General features: G+C 44.0%; 1 long non-coding RNA gene across 1 annotated transcript in view; it reads left to right on the top strand.

Moving 5' to 3' along the window:
* LOC135312808 (uncharacterized) overlaps window positions 1-1,464 on the top strand; it is a 13,974-nt gene extending 12,510 nt beyond the window's left edge. The window contains exon 3 of the long non-coding RNA XR_010372426.1: window positions 1-1,464. This exon is cut by the window's left edge and continues 1,210 nt beyond it. This is a non-coding gene — a long non-coding RNA (uncharacterized LOC135312808).
* Window positions 1,465-20,335: the final 18,871 nt, after the last annotated feature.

The following is a 20,335-nucleotide window of genomic DNA, read 5'->3' as shown; positions in this document are numbered from 1 at the left end:
AATAGAGACTCAGAATCAGCTCCTGTAAATTTTAGAGGCTGTTCCCTTGAAGGGGTTTATTAAATAAACCCTAAGAACAAACAGGAGGCAAATGACCCCTTACAGAAGAGTATTACTGATGATCTTTACCCTACAGGAGGATGACAGCGGAATGCTTAAGCAGTGCTAGTGCTGCAGCTGAACTTTGAAACACTGCCACCTCACGTCGGCTTAGCAAGGAGCACAATCCAGGCCAGCCTCCCAGTGCCCTTGGTAGAGATTCCCCTGGTGTTTGCCTGCCAACATATGGCACAGCAGCCTCCCTCCCGGAGGCATTGTTGTCCACATTATTGTTGTTATTTTTTAATTGAAAATCATTAATAATGCCCATTACTGCTTTACAAAGACAGCACGCACTCTCCCTTTGCAGGTTAGGCATCCAGAAAAAATGAGCTATAAAGCCAGATACTGGTATTTGCTATTTCACCCTGGTATCTCCATTGCGTTGGATACACGGGCTTCTCTTGAGAAGGTGTGAGGCACCAGAATATCATTCCTCCTTCTTCCTGACTCCACAGAAAGGCTTCAGGGAAAAGCTGGACTGGACAGACGCTCACGGCATGCCGAGGCCATGACTCCAAAGGAGAGCTGTCCCCCACAGACAGATTTCCCTTGAGGAAGGGCAGTAGTGTAGAAACGCCTTTCAGGCCCTCTCAGCTGCAGGCAGATGGACGGAGCTGCTCGGCCAGGAAAACGGAGCTCTGAGCGGTGCTCAGAGGCTCTAGTGCATTCTGCAGTGGGGCTTGCTTTATTTTCCACAACTTCTGAGCAAGAACTGAAGCGTCTCTCTTCTGTATCAGGGACACAACCAGTGAGCAACTTCTGGCATGATTATTGGTTTTAATATACAGCAGACAGCTAAAATGGGTGCTGTGATTTTGTGGTCAATAGGAATGCTTCTGTGTATAATGCTTTGGTTATCCAACTCTTCTGCAAAAGGAACTTTTTTTTAGTACCTGACCCATGTTTAGCAGTGTTTACATTACAGGATGAAGAGCAGGACTGAGACTCTTCGTGTCTCTATTGCTGGCTAAAAGACTTCAGCACAAAGCAGCCAAACTTCTTAGGAAGAGCAGAGCTTGGGGATCTTTATCCAGTGGGAGCTGGGTCCATCCAGACTGCAGCAATGTGCGCATCAGCCCTACCAGCAAAGTCGGTGTGGAGGTTCCCCTCCCAGCAAGACCTAAGGACTGCCTAAGGTGCCCTTTTCACATACGATCCCGCCTGAAAACAAACCACTTCTTGCTTTTTGGACAGTTAGCTTTCAGCCTGTTTAGCTTTCAGAGCCAGCCCACAACACAATCACTCTAGTGCTGGTTCAGGGTGATCGGAGAGGGAAGGAAAGGTATAAACCAGGACAGAAAGGAACGTTTTCTCCATTGTCTTCTCTGGGTGGTATAATAAACTTTCTGATTTTTTTGTGTGCTTGTTTGTACCAGTTTTCTCCCGTTTTAACACAGATGAAGTGGGAGTCCCAGAACTTAGATTTGGTGTGCCGTGGCACCCAAATAAGTGAGAGCAAGACACCTAAGTGGTTCCCCTGCACAAGGAAAATCTGCTGGTGCTGGCTGGACCCGGCCTGAGGATGGAGAAGGCTACACAGCTGTGCGTTACCTGCTGCAGCGTTTGAATGTGTATGCATGGGCTGAATTAAGTGGGCTTGTGGAGTGGGCTAGAGCTCCCCCAGCATCCTCTCCTGCTGTCCCCCCAGTTGGTTTGTATCTGCTAATCTTATACATATATGTACGTGCATTATTCCTACACACAGGGGTTGCAGAATCAGTCCCTATTTGGATATGGTAAGGTGTCCAGTTCAGCAAAATGCATAAGTGTGTGTTTAACTTCATGCTCTTAACACTAGGCGTAACGTCAGTTTATGCTTACTTTGGGAGGCATAATTCTCTCTTCACCTTGAGTAGTCACCTGCTTGATCCCCTCTTTGAGCCTCTCTGAGACAGTCCGGCACCTACAGAGCCTGCAAACACGTTGTGCAAGGAGTGCACCGAGCCTAGAAGTGCTCCCCTGGCTCCTGTGAGCGCTCGGTGGGGACAACTGACGCTGGCGGCTCCCTCCCTGGGCCCTGGGGACTGCAGCCGTGCCCCGGCGCCAGCCGGCTGTAGGTAAGCGGTAAGGGGCTTATAGGACACAGGTGGGGGAATCCAGAGTGAAACAGGACAAGTGTCAATAAATAAAACCTGGAGGAGCCATGAGGTGGCACTGGGGAACTGCACAGCACACAGCAGAGCAGGCAGATTAAGGGCCTAATTAAAACAAAACTCAGGCACTGGGCCAGACCTAGCAGCCCTACTTAGGCAACTAGAACAGGCTCAAATTCCATATAAACAGGCTTGAAAGGTTGTCAACAGTCCGGAGGTGTGGATTAAGGGCAAAGCAGCATCTCAATGCTGAATAGAGAGGTGTCTAAATCTACCTTAAGTTACATAGGTGCTTACACGCTTCCCAGAACGGGTGCCAAGGACAGCCTCAGCCCCTGGGATGTTACCTTTTCCAGTCACCACTCACCCTTCAGAGGGTCCCCATGGATGAAACTCCCTCATTTTCAGTTTGATGGACACTCCTGCATGGAAAAGTAGGAAAGGTGGAAAGTGGGAGCCTGTTGCAGCCCAGCCTCAGGCCAGCTTAAAATCTCAGGGAACCATATCCTTTAGTAGCAAATGTTTCAGAGTTTGAGATGAGAATTTCTGCTATGGAAAACTGAAGAATAATCTGTCCCTCTGCCCATGGGGAAAGTCTTTTCCAAACTCTAGTCTGTTAGAAGCTGCCTTAGGTCATGTAGCACAGTGATTTATATTTCCCATTACCCTATCAAATGTAACAGTTTTCATTATCTGCCTAAATGGTTAATCCTTCTTGACATTCAGCTTCTATTATGGGATAAATTCTGACATGTTGTAGCTGCTTTGGGCCATTCGGTTCATCTCCAGTACCCAGAAATCTGCATTATTTTTCTAGATATAGAATTTCCAGGTGGAATAGATGCAATTGCCCTTCCCATCCCTCCACGCTAGGGTTGCTTGTCTGGCGTGGTCATCCTCTGCTGTCTTTTTGACAGTAGATTGTCAGGGAAAGCAGGACTAAAATGAAGACCTGACTTCCTGAGTGGTGGCTTGCAGATATCCACGCTTGAAAAGACATGGCCGCATATGTTGGTGTAGTTAATACCTTTGCCTGAACAAACAGGTTTCCCCCTGCAATGAGACAAGCCTCCCATGCAGGTATCTAGAAGTTCCTTTTGCACATTGGAAACGTCTGGTAGTAGGTGGATTAAATAAGCCAGAAATTGAGCTGGGAGGAGAGGAAGGAGACAAGGATAGGAAGGAAACTAAGCTAGCAATTAGGTCCATGTATCTGTTACTGTGCAAGCTGAAGTGGGAGGAGGTGGTGTGAAACATTGTTTGTTTGGGTTGTCAGGAAGAAGAGAAAATAGAAGGCACGGCAAAGAGGGAAGAACAATAAATATAGATGAGTTCAAGTACTCTTTGAATCTGCATACCAGTTTTGAGACCAAAAATGCTCACAGCAGACCAGGACTTCTCTATCGACTCATCACAGTGCCATCTTATTTTCTGAAGACAGGAGGGGAGTGATGATCCCTCCTTCAAGGCAAGAAAATTCCGGGCACCCCAGAGGCTCCCCAGCACAAGCATGTGCACATGCATGCATGCACACGTACACATGCACACACAAGCAAACAACGAGCACACACATGCACACAGCGTGACAGGAAAATGTTCAGAATTGCATTTAGCATCTTAGGAAACCTCGGAATTACAGACCGTGAAAATAAATCTGTGCAGGCTGCATTGGTATTGAACATCTATGCCCACCAGCCGCTCGGTAGCCATCTGTCCCTGCCACTGAATACCAAGCAAGAGCGCTCCATATATGCTTGCCCAATTGCAATTCTGCTCACCTTAAGTTTGGGAGAAGCAGAAAACACCATCAGAATGACAAGCTGACAACAACAATACTGCAACAATATGCCGTGGGAGAAGGAAAAGGAGAGAAAGAAAGGACACTTCCAAAAGAGATCAAGACGTGATGCTGACGTTATCACACCTCAGGGAGAGGGCTGAAACCATCCAACTTATTTCATTTTAAAACCTTAGGTTAATTCAGATTTCCATTCCCAAAGGTAAGCAGCCAATTTCCTTTCTCCATGAGTAATTCAGCCTTGCTGTGTATTTACTCTTTTATATGTCATCTCCACCTTAGCGTGTAACAGTTCATTTTGGACAACATCTCCTCAAGGTTCTGGAAAACATCTTTCTCTTTCCTATTACAAAACATTTTCAAATTTCTTCAGTTTCTAGATCAAAGCTATTGGACTGAGTCCAGGAAAAGTGGGGTTTTTTTTAGCCTGCGGCTGTATATCAATCAGCATGTCACCAAAGGTTTCTGGATCAAATGTTAGCACTGCTTAGGAAGACATCCATAAGTTATTGAACATCTCAGCACAGGAAGAAGGAAGCAAAGGGTGACTCAAATAAACGCCAGGATTCCTTGTTTTCAGCAAGACAGAACCAAATCTCTTCACAACTTTGCCAAAACCTACGATTGAAGGCACAGGGAAACACATGTCGTAGCTTAACGCAGCTGTCCCTGAAGCCCACGAAGACACCCTTGTAAGGCTTTTGTGGTCTTTGGCTCAGTCACAAAATGCAGACAAAACGCTGATTGGAAAAAGGACCGTGCAGAACTCAGTAGAGAAGTGACACCCTGTCAGGGCAGGCTGATAGGTTAGGGATCAAGCTAAATGGGGTATGAACTTCTCCAAAATGCAGGTTGGAGGGAAGTGTTTTATTCCTAGAGAAAAAATCTCTGAAAATGTTGGAGCCAGGTCCAAGTTACCTCAAAATTTGGGAGACGTTTGGGTTCAGGATTCTGTCTCACATTTATCCTAAGTATAAATAAGGGGAGTACTGAGAGAAGGTGTCCTTTCAGTAATCTAGTCACTGGTGCTGAGCACAGGCTAAAGGAAACTGGAAATATGCACCAGATCCCAAACTTCATGTTCAAGCTTGAAATTAAATTTCTCCCCTGCTAAATTCCAGGATCTAGCTCTTCTGAGTGTGAAATAAGCCACATTAACTGAACAAAGAAAATAAAAAACGAGACACCCCTCTCATGCCAGGCTGGTGCTGATGGGGCAAGAAGCTGCTTCCATAAGACAAGCTTGCTTTATACTCCCTGCAACTAATAAAATAAAGGCCTAGCTACACTAGCATTTTAGATGATAATGGAGGTATAATTTGCAAAGGTCTAGTCAAAGGCTGACTCTTTCCCTCTTCTTATACCAAGACTATGACAGCCGTACAGAAACTGAGCTGGAACTTGCTAGAAACTCCATCTTTGACCTGGACCAAAGTGCCTTCCCCCCCACCCAGTTCACAGATGTTTAGATAAGGATCCTCTATTTCTGCCCAGAGCTGACTGCTGTCAGTCTCATCAGACATGCAACATGCTCGAGAACTTGTACAGGGCAGAATTTTGCCAGAGGGCAAAATCTGGCCCAGGGTACAAAAGCTCCAAACATCCAGGGTGGAGAAAAGCAGGCCTCGCAGAGAGGCATCCCTGAAAGCAGTAATAAAAAGGTAATCTTCCTTCCTTGCCATAAAATAAAGCAACAAATGGTATTTGCGGTGCTGACAGAACTTGCTGTTTGCTGAGGGTAAGATATAGCCGTTGGCTGTTCAGCTAGTGCAGATAAATAAGCAGATATCAGAGTAAAGGTCAATGAAGTATTTGTCCTATCCCTAAATTACACAAGAGTATGTCATCGTGTGGATCGTAGCTCAGCATAGCCGCTCTGGGTTGTGTTTTAAGAGAGCTAGTTCCTGTCATCCCAGAAGCCAACATTCCTGCTTTTGACATGCAAAGGGGTAGCGAGCAAAATTCAGGAGGCGCCTCCCAGAGAGAGCGAGCTCCCGAACTTTGTCATGGGAAAAGGGCTGCTGGCCAGAACAACTGTGTCAGCAGCACGTGTACATACTCAGAAAGTACATTTTATTAATCCATGATTTTGTAGTCAGAGAATGTCAGAAAACAAACACAGAAAACCCCTCCACATAGTTTACCCAAATATGTGGCCCTGCATAGTCCGGGAGGAGAGAGGGAGTGGGGACGGAGGAGTTTTATGTGACCGAAAGAGCTTTTTTCCAGTGTGTGGCCATACTAAATATGAGAAACATGAGTAAGAGCCATGGGAGAATGTGAGGAAACCTCTTTGGAGCAGTGAGAGGTCAAATCCTGTTTCCTTGGACACAAACCTAAATGGAGGGCATGCACTATTGAACCTGAGCATAGATGCGGTCCAGTGGCTCCGTACTGGCTGGGTTGAATGTGGCTGGACACAAATGCCAGTGCATCACTCAATCCTCTCTGAGAGAGCCCTCCTGAGCTCCTACGATACATTGGGTTTTATTTCCTTGCATCACAGTGAAGTGTTCCTGGGGAATCATTATATTGAATAGGATATGGAAATGATGATTCTGACTCGTTATTTGACAACTGCCATAGTGCCCTGAGGCCTCAGCTGCAGCTGGAGCTCCGCCATGCAAGGCATCGGGCCATGTGAAGAAAACGCCTTTCCTGGCTTTTGGCATCCCTCTCCGTCCTGAGGAAGGGTCTCTCTGAGGGGATGGTCTGCAGCCCCATGCTCCCCCTCCTCAAGGTAAGAGCCTTCAGGTGGGCTCAGGACTCCAGCACAAGCTCTGCTCCACTAGATATGTCTGTGAGCCCATCTTCTGCCTTTGCCTCATCTCTGTTCATCATCTCTGACTTCCCAGACCCTCAGCAAAAAGGAAACATATCTGCTTCGTGACTCTGTGACTTCACAGAGCAAAATTCCTCCTGCAGCTGGCTCTGTGCCCTACATTACATCACTAGAAAGTGGGATAATACAAGGCTGGGTCTATCTTCGTATGCTGTCAAGATTTTTGGGACAGTAATGTTTTCCAAGCCTCCTCCACTTCTCTTCAGGAGGTGAGAACTGCGAGCCTTGGAAAACCAGATGCTCAGGTATGTAATTCAGGCACAAGGCTGGGGCAGTGAATCAAAGACAGTGCAGGAAAGGATCTTGACTCTCATTACCATGAATGAGAGAAAGATGAAACCTGTGGCTCCAGCCCGTCAAGTATTTATGCTCTGATATAACTCAAACCTCCCAGGAGATGCTGGGTCAAGACAGGAGAAATAGACAACTTATGACATTCCTAACGTATCCATCTCCCCCCTGCCCCAGTGTGTAGCTGGCATTTATGTTAGCAGCAGATTTTACTCGGACAAATTACCTTTCCTGCAAGCTACTATGATGATTCCTGATTCTCTGCATGAGAAATAAGAATACATACAACAGAAAAGTAGATGGGATGGAGTAGGAAATGGAAAAAACCTTCCTTAAAAAAGATTTTGTATCCACAGCAGCAAGTTATCCCAGACCAATAACTTCAGCTAGGTTGAAAAATGGTAGAGCAGCTACATGGTGCCAGCTGAAGAGAGGTAGTTGTTCAAAGAACCAACATTTACAAGACATGCCAGAACTGTTACAAAAACACCATCTAAGGACCAGCGTCTTCTCCCCTGAGACAGAACATGAGACATCACTTGTTACTTTCTTCTGGAAAAGGTCCTGCTACAGAAACACCCACATTTCAGAGAGGTGCTGGTGGCCTGATGCCAGCGAGATCAGCAGATGGCAGGTGACGTCTGCGTGGCAGATGCACTAAGGTGCTGGGTTCTTCTAGTGGGTAAGAAGCTCTGCGTTTGCCATGGTTAAGAAAACACTACTTCCACCAGAAAACAGCTCTTCCAAAATGGGAAGCTTGCCCTTGCTGCCTGTCTGGCCCAAACCCAGACTTTGAAACAGTTATCTGTCACAAGTCACAGCATTTCTTCCTCAGCTTTGGTGTAAATGATCCACACTCTGCCCCAATTATCTGCCTGGATTATTCAGATCACTTACAGTGCCCAAGAGCGACCGGCATCCCGAAGTGAGCCTTGTTGTCCCCCAGTGACACCTCTTGCAGGCACACATGAGAGCAAGGCATTGCTGTCCCCAGAGCAGAAGGCTGTGCCCCTTGGGCAGTCAGAAACAGGTCCCTCATACGGCAGAGCAGAAAATAACCACTAGAAAATCACAGCCTTTTGTTTTACTAATTAACACTTCCCAATTTAGCTGCTCCTAGACAATTGCTGTGTTTTTTCCCTCCTCCACTGTGGCAGCTGCTACTTCTTTACTTTTCTGAGCCTGCTTTCTGGCCACCGTTCGGCAGCTGGCCAGCCAGGGAGCAGGGGGACGCTGGAGCAGCAGGGTACATGTGCTTTCCCACGGCCTCACTTCTGGGGAATTACTAACACTGACTAAATACAATCACTTTGTGAATATGATATATGCTGTATATGCTTTCACAAAGGCTAGAAAAACTGGCTCCCAGGAGTTTTACAACTTCCTCTTAATTAATAAAATTGCATGAAATAAGATTTAGGTTTCATTTCAAGCTTTTTCTCTCTTTGCGCATGAAGATATAATTTATTTGGTATGATCAAAAAATATCTTTAAGCTTGCTAAGTTTCTATAAACCTTTCAGAAAGCAAGAGCTAGCAGGTTTGTGAAGGACATTCTGTTTAAGGCATTTATGTTTAATAAGAGATAGATGCAGCATCATTTTTGATCTTAATAAATGTAATGCTATTAGAGGTTTTCCAGTTTACTAGGATACTTATGAGGGTTTATTTGAATGATGATATATTTATGATTTCTCTATTTGTCAATCAGCTTTGAAAATGAAGTGCTGGGTAGAAGAGATGTATAATTATGTGCATCCACATGGGGAGATCTGTGTGTTTTGTACACAGACGAGGCAAGCCTTGTCTTTAAAAGCAGCTTCTGGCCCCAGCCGAGGCATCACTAGAACTAAAGTCTGGGAGCATTTTTGGGAGCATTTTTAGGAGCATTTTTAGGAGCATTTGAGGAACTTTCCGTTAGGGGTGACGCTGATGATTCCTGGTTCCAACCATAGTGGCCAGATGTCTGGAACTACCGGAAGCCCAGTTGAAATTAACTGTTTTCTATGAGCTTTATTTTTTGGAAGGATGGATCAAATTAATCATATTATTAAAACAACGGTGAGGAAACCAATGACTGCAAGCACAGGGCATTGGTCCAGGGAGAGTTAGATAATTAATTGCAGTTGCTGTAAACCGACTTGGGCACACCTGCTAAACTGGGGAAGCCAAAGCAATATTTATTTTGACACATTTTTGTGGGAGAATGCTTGGAAAGCTAGGGATATTGTAACGTTACTAGTTTATGTAGTTTTAAGTCTGAATTGTCCACAAATGATTGAATTTCACTGAGCTGTTAATACATGAGACTTACGTGTATCCAATTAGGGCTATTAAAAGCAAGAACGTTGTGGATAATGTTTCCAATGTTAATTAATTGAAATAGTATCAGTTGGAGAATGCCTCCCCAGAAGCTGTCTCAACCAGCCCCTACCAACTGTGATTTATAGCCACTTGGCCTGGTGGTGTGGAAATTTTAAAGACTGAATTGCTGCTGCAAGCTTAGTCTTTAGCAGTGAAATTAGGCTATAATTCTATACAATTTGTTAGGAATGAAATAAAGAAATATTTTTCTTTTAATAATGATGTTGGTTTAGAATGTTGTAAGGATTTGCAAGTTGAAGCCCAAAGGATTTCTGTGATGATTACTTGAAGCAAGCAGTGGGCAGCCTCTCTAAGTTTATTAATTTCAATCATACTGTGAAGAAAAAAGTCACCAAGGGGAAAAAAAAAGTTTCACCAATCTGGAATGTACTTTTTCAGCATGAGCTGGGGCAGGGGTGGGGGTTTCTTATGTTTTGCCAAATATGGATAACGTGTATTAAGAGTCTGTAAATTGGGAAATACTTGAAAAGCCTGAAACAGGAAAAGATACTCATTATAGGATGGTGTGATGAGGAGTGAGTTTCCATTTAACCCTACAAATGTTTTGAGGCAAAACCACCATGACATCCCATGGGTGCTCTCTGAGTAAAATTCTCATTTTAGCTTAGTTTTGAGGTATAGGATTTACTTCTTTTAAAAGATTTTTAGATAGCAGAACCCATTGTATACGTTTATGGTTAAGAAGAACCTGAAAATGCAGATGAATAGGCAAAGTTCTATGCGTAAAATGCATCAGCCACAAAAGACAAACTTGTAATGGATCCAGTTTATAATACATCATCTGACTAATGAAAGGGGATTAGAATAATTATTCAGCCAAATATAAATGGATAGGGAAAGAAATAATTTACTTAGTTGATAATAGCTAAGATAACATGCTAAAGTTTTACAACTTAAGAATAAAAGATCCCTTTCTCGTTTTATTATTATTTAAATAATTTTAAAATTATTATACTCACACCGGTTTATTACTTGTCATGGTGTTGCAGCACATAATTTAAGAACTATTGGCATTTTAGCAGCCCTCATGCTTTATCTAAACAAGGACAAGAAGACACTTTCTGTGTCATTCTGGACTTTTTACCTGTGCGACTCATGAGATGCTGCTATTTATGCACAACCGGACATTTCAGGTCATTTTGAAATGAGCATCTATAAGACTGAGGATGAATTCAGTGCCTCCCTTAAGTGTACAGCAGGAAGATACAAACATGGCTATCTAGCCTCACTTTGTCCATAGGTGTGCTGGGTTTACAGTGACAGCTGTAAGGTAAGCAGCGCAAGCTAAGAGAAAAACAGTTATCAGAAAGATTAATTAGAAGAATTCTGGTCCAGTGTGTGTTATGTACCCAAAAAAACTGGCAAAGAAAAGCACCCAAGTGGATCTATAATTAGCACGTGGGTGTTTATTGTTTAAAATACAACAAAGGCCAACAGAAAGGTTCAGCAGCTACTGTTAGCTTTCATTGAAAATGTTAGTAAGCTCTAAGTGTATTGTAACTGCATAGGCTATTATTTAGCTTGCTGTATTAATAACTGATTGAATAGAAATCTTTCTAGCGACAGAAATTAATAGTGACATGACACAAGTGAAATCTGATTACTATTACAGGACGACAGTTGTTACCAACAAGATTAAACACTGAAGATGTATTAAAATTTCTTTCCAAAGAAAGGCTGCCTATCAGCGTGTAATCTCGTTATCAGTCCAGCCAGGAAGGTCTCTCCCAACCCTGAGGGAATACTCTAATTCTGCAGAAATACAGGTTGGGAGTATTTAGAGGCGAGATGTTTGCCTAATGTCAGTGAATTTCACTGTAGGCATGTAAGTATGTTACCCAGAAAGGTCATAGGAAGGTTTTTCCCTAGTTAGGAAGTAAAATGGAAATGTGCTGGGTTTATAAATTTACTGGAATTCCTTTTGGTTAGTCATGAAGACAAGATAATATGAAAATATAGAGATGATTTATGTTTTGTGGAAGCCATTTGTAGAGCAACAGATATTAATTCCTTTGATTAAAAGTGAATTAGAAAGGGAGAATGTAAAATAGAGAAAGCAGGGCCTAAACAGCATATTTAGGAGGTGGGCTCTTATAAACCCTCCTCAGGGTGACACTTCTAGGCTGCCCACCACAATACTGCTGCCTGGCTGTGTTGGGGTAACCCAGGTAAACCACTGCTTTGCTGATAGCCATAAAGAAAATCACCTCTATATCTCAGTTTTAATGAATGCCTGGGGCTTCTGTAATAATTTGTACATGTTAGGTCAGAAGTGAAGCTGGTAAAGGCAAGAAGTGTTAATTGGCTGGTTTTTAATCTGACGATAATCCTGTGCTATCTTTGTTAATGTCTCCAACAGAGAAAGCTTCGATCTCCTGCCTCTTGGCTTCTGAGTGATTTGTGTCTGGAATTGAGTATCTAAGACTGTTTATTCAGACCCAGGGCCTTCTCCCATCATCATGGACCATAAGCATCATTTGAGTTATCCATTAGAAGAAGATTGCAACTGGAAGCCTAGGCCCAAGAGCTTACATCTTGTTACAAGTCTTTGAATATAACTTTAGTGTTGACAGGCTGTAGGAAAATCTCCTTTAAAATCTCCTTTTACAGTCTCAGGAGGAGTGACGTTCTTGTTACAACTAACCAAAATACTCTGAGCCCTTGTGCAGAGGAAATGTACCCAAACGTGCACAAGGTGTGGAAGCTGAAAGAAGAACACAGTGTAAAGCATCGTGGGCTGTGGAGTCTTCTCCCATGAGAAATAAGAGTGGGCTTACACTGTGTACCCTCAGAGCATGATGCAGATTATCTTGCTGATTGTATGCAGCAGAAACCCCCTAGAAGATCATCCAAAACAACCTTGCATGGGCCCCCAAAGGAGGGAGGGAAAACAGTCTTTTTCTGTCTTAATCAGTGTGAATCTCCTCAACGTACAAGGTGCTAAGACACTGCTGTAAAAGAAGCATTAAAAAATATAGAGTCAGGCATGCTGGATCAATCGTAGCTTCTGCACAACTAACTCTCACCACTGCTTCAGGAAGTAAATCCACTGGATTTATACTTTTATAGGATTTCCATTAAGTCCTGTGCTGTTTACATTGGCTGTATATTTAAGGACCTTATGCAGACCTAAATCTGATTTCTGGAACTTAGAGAGGGATTGCGTGTCTCAGCTGTATTAAAACTTAATCCTGAGCCAAAACTTTGAGTACAGTCAGTGATCTGCAAAGTATGGGCATCACCCCATTAGCTAAGTGGTGTCAGAAAATTATCCTCTCCAGTCTCCAAGAAGCAGCTGACCTACACTGCTTCTGTTACACTGAATTGCTTTGACTGACTTTGTCCATCTAGACAATGTTGAAATCAACACACAAGCAGAGCTTTCATGGCTTAATGGACAAAAGCCTGCAAATATGTATTTGTATAGCTTTAAAGGATGATGAGTTGATCCTGTAAAGAATCAATTGCACCTGATATTCTCCACTGCGACTAGGATTTTGCTCGGGTCCATTTCGTTTTCACTTTATGTTCCAGCACGGAAAACCTCTTCTTTTGTTTATACAGAAGAGCATCCTATATTCTCAGGCAACACTTCATCCACTCAGCAAGCAAAGCACTCGATTTGTGCTTTGAGCTCAGCAGGATTTTCTCCTTTTTTTAAAAAAAACTTATTTTCTTCCTATCCCCATGGACTGACATTGGCATGACCTTCCATGAAACAGCCCAAGAGCTTTGCTGGCATACGCTCCCTGTCCCTTAAGAGGAGAAGCGTGTGAGAGCTTCCAAGCTGCCTACTGTAAGACAACCCCATATCTGGCAAATGACCCCTGACCCCTTGTTCCTCCTCTGCTGAAGAGGAGGTCAAGAAGTGTGGTCAAGAGTGAAAAAACATTGTTCGGATACATATGTGTTAGCTGTCTGAGGAGGCCACCACGCCATTAGGAGGTCACTTGCCAGGTTATGGAAGTCAGGTACCAAACACCCTGCCTGGCACAGCACCAGCACCTACAATGAGGATCCGACCAGCCCAGGCCCAGTGCCATCCTGACAGATGGGCACATGTGCAAGCATCCAAGTCAATGTAGGCAGGGTACCTGTTTGGGGGTGCCTTAACAAGCATCTGTTCTGAATTTCTGTGCCTGTGGCTGAAGGGAGGCACCGTCCCTGATCCCAGTCAGTATGCAGCTGCAGAAAAGCTATGAGCTGAATTCCACACTCCAGGTACCTGCCTCAGGGACATGTCTAATGCCAGAGTGGTGCAAAGGGACCTTAATTCATGAGAATCAGGCTTAAAGCGTGCTTTTAACCAGAAGGAGGTGCTGCCTGATGAGTGTACCTGCACTCACAGCTGAGAAAGGGAATTTGCCCTTCTGGGGCAGTTGTAAGAGGCACCAAGAGGCATGTGAAGGGCTGGTGCCTCTGATGTACCCAGCTGTAGGCAGTGCGGTAGGTACAATGCAGCTGAAAGACTAAAAGGAACGAAAACATTCAGCTGGCTTTGAAAGAGAAACTGTGAGGGTCGAGTCTTCTGACAGACTTAAAAATTGTGTAACATCTGTTGAAAAACATATCTGCCTCATTCGTCTTCAACCTCTCCTCTAACTGGTGATAACAGATCTGTGTGGGTTTTGTGTGACAGCAACAGCTAGGAAGCTTGAGAAGATCATCAAACACATTTTATACAAGCCATCAATAACAATATTCAGTCACTAGCATCCTAGGCTGGATGGAAATCCATGCCCGTTCATTTCAATCAACATGTCAGTTTGATGACGTAATTTAAAAAAAATAAAAGGAAGAAAGGAAGGAAGCTGCTTCAAAGACCACAAGTATTTTCAAACTTTTTCTTTTCTAAAAAATACTACAGAAAAGAATTGCTGCAAGGCAAAACTAGCTACAAGGTTATCTCCAAGTGAAGGTGAACCTGGCAGAAACACAGCCATGAAAAATGATGCGCATGGCCAGAGACAGAATTGCATTTTGGGAATGGAGATTCACTTGCTACACAGATATTATTATATTTAGGCTCAGATTCTTCCTTCAGGCACCCTTGAACACATCTAGCGTTCTGCCTTGTAGCACAAGGGACCTTGCACGCCTCATCCACATGGGGCAGCTCAGTCACCTCTGTCCCAGCAAACTGCAAGGTGAATTCCTTGTCTTTTACACCAAAAATATTGTGCATAAAATGCAACTTTAGACCTCAGATGCTCTGAATTTTATGTGTGGCTAAAAAAAAAAATCCAAAGTCTGATCCCTTAATAGGTGACCAATTACTAAAAGTCTTTCTTTTGTGGCATGCTTCATGAGTATATGATAGCAAGTTGAAACATGCTAATCTTGCAGCTTTTAAAACAAAAATATTCTGTGGCTTCAGAGAAATTTAGCACATATTTAGCAGTGAAAGGCTTAACGCTCACTGCAGAGTGGCCTTCTCAAACCATCTTGGCACAGATCACATCTTGAGGTTCACGCAAAACCACATCACGATTTTAGCCTTAGAGACATCCCCTCACGCATGGCAGCCTTCTCTTGTCCCAGGCCTCTTCCAGCTGCCGAGATCTCCTTACAGCCATTGCAGGTATGCAGTGTGCCCTTTTCTGGCCTCTTATTTGGCATAATATCACCATGTTCAGCAGGGACAGCGATAGTGGGAAAGCATTGGAGCTCATTTTACCAACACTGAGGCTGAAAACTGCAGCACCTCATGACCAGAGGACTCTTCTGCTGGTCAGGGAGCTCTCTCCACTGGGGACAGCTTAGCACTGCCAGCCTGGGTCTCACCAGGTCTCCCTCGCATCGCATCTGTGCACAGAACTAAACAAACATATTCCAGGAGCTTCACAGTCTGGTAGGATTATTTAATGAAAGCCGCTCTCAGAGGCAAGGAAGTCACTACGGGCTGCATGTTTAAAAGTGTGTAACAGCTCAGAGAGGAAGATAAGCATATTAAAATTTGGCTTTAATCGCCAAACCTGAACAAAAGGCTGCCCATTATAATTCCAATGGCATGATGAACTGCCAGTAGCAGCCTAGAAGCTGCAAAATTATATACGATCAGCCGACAGCACACACCTCCTGGCTGCTTCCAAAAGCAGCTGCAGGCAGAGCCTGCTGTGAGTCTGCTGGCAGCAATCGGTCACTGGGGAGGCAGGAAGGCAGGGGACAGCCAAAGGGCACAGGCCCAGGGGATTCAGTGGTTTTACCCCCCAACCTGGTGCCTCATCCCTGTCCCTCCTGCATTTGTGCAAGCCTGGAAACGGACCCCCTGGGGTGGAGTTTGACAGTTCCTAATTTTAGATGCCTAAAAGATTATTTTTTTTTGAAGTCTACATTGGGCTCCCTCTCTAACAGAGCTAAAAGAGAGAAGGTGATCCACACTGTCCTCAGAGGGATGATGATGATCCTGGCTGAAGCCCTCTTTGGAGGTGCCTCTCATCCTGCACTGGTACAGGTGGTGTCCAGGTGACCGGTGTGTGCTTAGGCTACACCTGAACAAGGGACATGGGAGTACTTCCATGGCCATGGTCCGGCTGCGCTGCTGCTTGCAGCCCTCACCACAGCGAGGCACAGGCATTGTGGTACATTCTGGACAAGTCCCTGATTCAGCTGGCTCGGAGACAAACACACAGTGAGCATAAGCTCATGCATCCACCATTTGGTTATCTGTAACATGGGACATGTAAGACAAATTCCTCCTCAAGCATGCAGCTCATGCACTGACCCAGATGGAGGCACTACTTGTGAGCCATCCAGGTGAACCATGAAGGTTCACACCTGTGTCCAAAGCCAGCCTTGATCGCTTCCTGGTGCTGCATTCAAAGCAACTGAAGCTGCAGAATTGAATCAAAACTGCTCTATTGCATCTTTGAGGATATTTGCTGGAGAAAGAGGACCCAGATGAGCAACCTTTTCATTATATGTGAGTTCTCCTGAGCAGGGGAACCGCTTTGAGCTCGAAAGGGGGAACACTCACATGGCCTTGAGGGTCACTGAGTAATCTATTAACAAATCTTCTAGTTCGAGTATGTGGTATTAAAAAAATCAACACCTGCAGCCATTCCCTATTGTTAAAAGTGGACAAGTGCAGCCAATTACATCCCATTATCACTGTGTTTCACCAACAGAGCAGTTAATCGGTGACACCCTGAGGCTAACTTGATAAACCACAGGTGAGTGTCACACAAACCTGTCCGTGTTCTAGACACTGTCAATGAGTAATGTACTTTTATAACATGTCCCAAATTTCTGCTGTCTTCATTTTTCTGTGCCTCTCCTGACATGCTGAAATAAGTATTTAGGCCCCTTCACTCTATCTACATGGTTCTTGCAAAATTAGAGCACTGTTTTTGAAGGCTATGGCCTATAGTCTGATTTCCTTTAAAATATTTTTTTTCTTTCTATTCTCTGCATTTCTTTTTTTAAATATAGGGCTTCTATAAACCTTCATGCTAGTAAAATTTCATTAATATGCTTCCCTGGCCAAAACATCTAAAAATATTATCGAGGGTTCTGCAAGACAAAAAGAGATGGTACTCAGTTCCACATCAGGGCAAATCTGTACTTCTGCATTATAGCATAAAGCTATCCTAAAATGAGCTTATCGCAGCTTCTGGTGATTCTTCATGAATACCAGGTCACCCAGTGTGGCTGCCTTCTCCCGACTACTGGTGAAGAAAGCATGATAAAAGAAAAAAGCAGATAGCTAGCATACAGCATGCCGGACTCTAGCCGTCACCAGCTGCCAGTGCAGTACTGTAGCTTGTGGGCTTCATATGTATTCCTGGAAAAGTTCACCATGGGGCAGGATAAAGGAGTTCAGTTACAGCACCAATGGACATTTGCAGACACCTTCTTCACCAGCTCCCGTCACTCTGGGCCAACAGCTGAGGGATGAACCCCTGATTTTAGAAGTATCCAATCCATAAATTTCCACGCATAACTGCAATTAAATTGACAACTGCGTTCATAGGTTGAGGGCAGCTTCTGTGGAACCCAAAGATGACAGTGTTCAGATGATGTTGGTTGTTTTCATATAAAGCCAGCGGGCCAATGACATGAAGTACACAGAGCTCACAGAAATCTCAGAGGTTTCTCAGAGCATCAATCACCTGTCTTCATATCCCATTTGGGTTGTTGGAGCCAAATTCATTGCTGCTTCAAATCCAGCAGAAGTCTGTAGCTTCCATCTACACTGGGTTGCTTTCCCTATTCAGCACACCACACCAGGAGCAGTGTTCTGTGGCAGAATACTTTATTCCCCATTTCACCTCAGCCTCTCAGATTGGACTGTGTGCCACACAGCCATAACTAACATAACATGTAGTGCGGGGCTACTCCAGTGCCTTTCACATATGGCCTTGTAGTGCCACCTTCAGACCAAACCAAGGCATGCCCTATCACTCTCTCAATAGCACCCCCCCACCTTTGACAGCACCGAGCCCACAGCAAAGGTGGATCCAAAATATGGACCAACTTCATACACAGGCTGAACTCTGTTTCCCTACAAAATGGAAAAGGGAAACAGAAGGATCTGGCCACTTGCAAAGCTAGGTCATTAAAGCCGTGTCCAAAACTGCAAATTCCTAGGAGTTGGGTTATTTTATTTTGGAAGAAAGCTTTCACGCAATATCCCATCCGGACTCCGGCTCTGAGCAGATCTTGTGGGTCCTCTTCCATTCCTAAGGTGTCAGACACTAATATTATGGTACACGGGTTAGTAAAAACTAGTGAAAAGTTAGATTAGCATTTTTAGAGAAACCTCAACATGACCTTCCAGTCAGCAATCTCACAACCACAACCAATTCTAGGCACAATAACTGTGGTGAAACTAATATGGGGAACAAATGATATCATTTAAAAGCCTGATCTGGAGATAGAATTTGACATAATATGTTAGTTTTTACATGACCCAGAAGTTTGTAGCAGGTATAAACAGCAGAAACCATCAATCAGAAGATGAATTAAACACTTGGCTTTTGGTTTTCATCACCTTCATACTCAAGATGGACACTGAGGAGGTCAGTTCTAGCTATTCATGATTTGATTACTAAGAAAGAGTGATCTTCTTAACATACAGTACCCTATATACTCAAATCACTATCAGCTATATACTTTCTAACCTAATACAATCTTCCTTCATTATTTCTGATTCCCTCTGTATCGCAGAAATACTGAAACACCCAATCCTGTTAATGTCTCATGTTCTCCTGTCTTTACCATTCTACCAACCTCCATCTTCCTCTTCAGTATTACCAACAGCTTTTATACAGATCTTTACAATTTTAATGTATTTCATTGTCATGTGCATGTAAACCAGTTGAGAGTGGTTGGAGGAGGCAGAGGAGTGTGGCATTAGCGTAGCGACATATTTGTCAAATATAACCTCCATATAGGCAAGCTCACCTTGCAAGATGCACATAAAAAAAACCCAAAATCTGAAAAGACTAATTTGTCTCTCAGCCTAAAGTAGTGTTTATACAGTACAAGATGCCTAAATCTCCATGCGCTCTTATTGATATAACACGACATATTTTTAGTACTCTAATAAAATCTGTCTACTTCTGTGTTAACCAATCTTGGGTGGCTTTTTTGCTAACACATTTGGTTAGCCTTTTTTTTTTTTGAGCAAAAGTAACCATCTATCAGGAATTCGGTGACATTAGGCCAAACATCTTTAAGGGCCAACCTTACCATCAAAATATACCACTTTGGAGGACAGCTTTCAGCCTCAAAGCCCTGGTCTGTGATGTACTGGGATCCACACAGCTCATGTGAAAAGCCCTCAGCTTCCTCCAGTGTTCTCGAGAGCAGATACCCCAGATAAATGTTCACCTCAATATCCTCTGTGCATGAGGGCTATGATAACTTTGGGAACCTGTATATATAACCTCTAATTACTGTTAATAGCATGAACTCATTAAGTAGTTGGTTCTTTGAAAACTGTAGCAAGTCTAAACGGATCCACACCATCAAAAATAATCAGCAGATCTTCTGAGGGGTTCTTGGTGCCAGCTCAACATGTATTGTTTCACTGAATAGAGATAGGAACTTAAAAGCTGACCTTTGACCAGCAATAGACTGGGTAAGGAAATGGCTGGGACATGCAGAGCCTGCTTTTCCTGCAGCTTGGGAGATGATGAAAAAGTGGAAAGAATAAGAAGTTTTGAGCAACAAGATTAAATCCCAGAAACAACAGAAGAGGAATTTTTAAAAGGACTGGAAGAAAGATGAATGTGGACGGGACACAGGGAGTATTGTCTGGGGGATGGGCAAAGATGGACAGGCTGTTGTGGTGGAGTCTTAGTGCCCCTTGCTGCTAGACTCACGGGGATCACAGCAGAGTGAATAACACATCAAAGAAACAATACTATAAATGAAGTGCTATTGCACTCAGGAAGTTTATTCAGCGACTTTCCTTGGGGTTTATCTTGGAGGTAAGAAAAGCAATGACAGTCAGGAGCTCCGCAAAAAAAAAAAACCCAAAAAACCAACCCACAACCCAAATCCCAGTCTGTTAGGTTATACATACCATGTCCTTCAAAAAGATTTGCTGCAAAAGGCTCCGCCTTTGGCTGAAATGCTGGCGACTGGGGGAGGGAATTTCAAAGCATCTGAGGTAGGCATTTTAGGACTGTCCAGCTTTTAGCTGGACGGTAAGATAGTTTTCGGGAGGAACTGTCACACGGAGGTTCTGCGCTGTAAAGCTTTTTTTACGTTTGCGTGCTCATTAGCACCAGAACCGAGGGACTGCTCCTCCCGAGGGGGGCCTGACCAGCGGCCGCGAAGGGGCGCCCCGCTCCCCGCAGCGGCCTCCCCAGCTCCG

The sequence above is a fragment of the Phalacrocorax carbo genome, chromosome 3 (genome assembly GCF_963921805.1).
Source record: "Phalacrocorax carbo chromosome 3, bPhaCar2.1, whole genome shotgun sequence".
Classification (NCBI taxonomy): domain Eukaryota; kingdom Metazoa; phylum Chordata; class Aves; order Suliformes; family Phalacrocoracidae; genus Phalacrocorax; species Phalacrocorax carbo.
The sequence above is the reverse complement of the archived record's forward strand: the minus strand, read 5'-3'. Positions and strand labels throughout refer to the sequence as shown.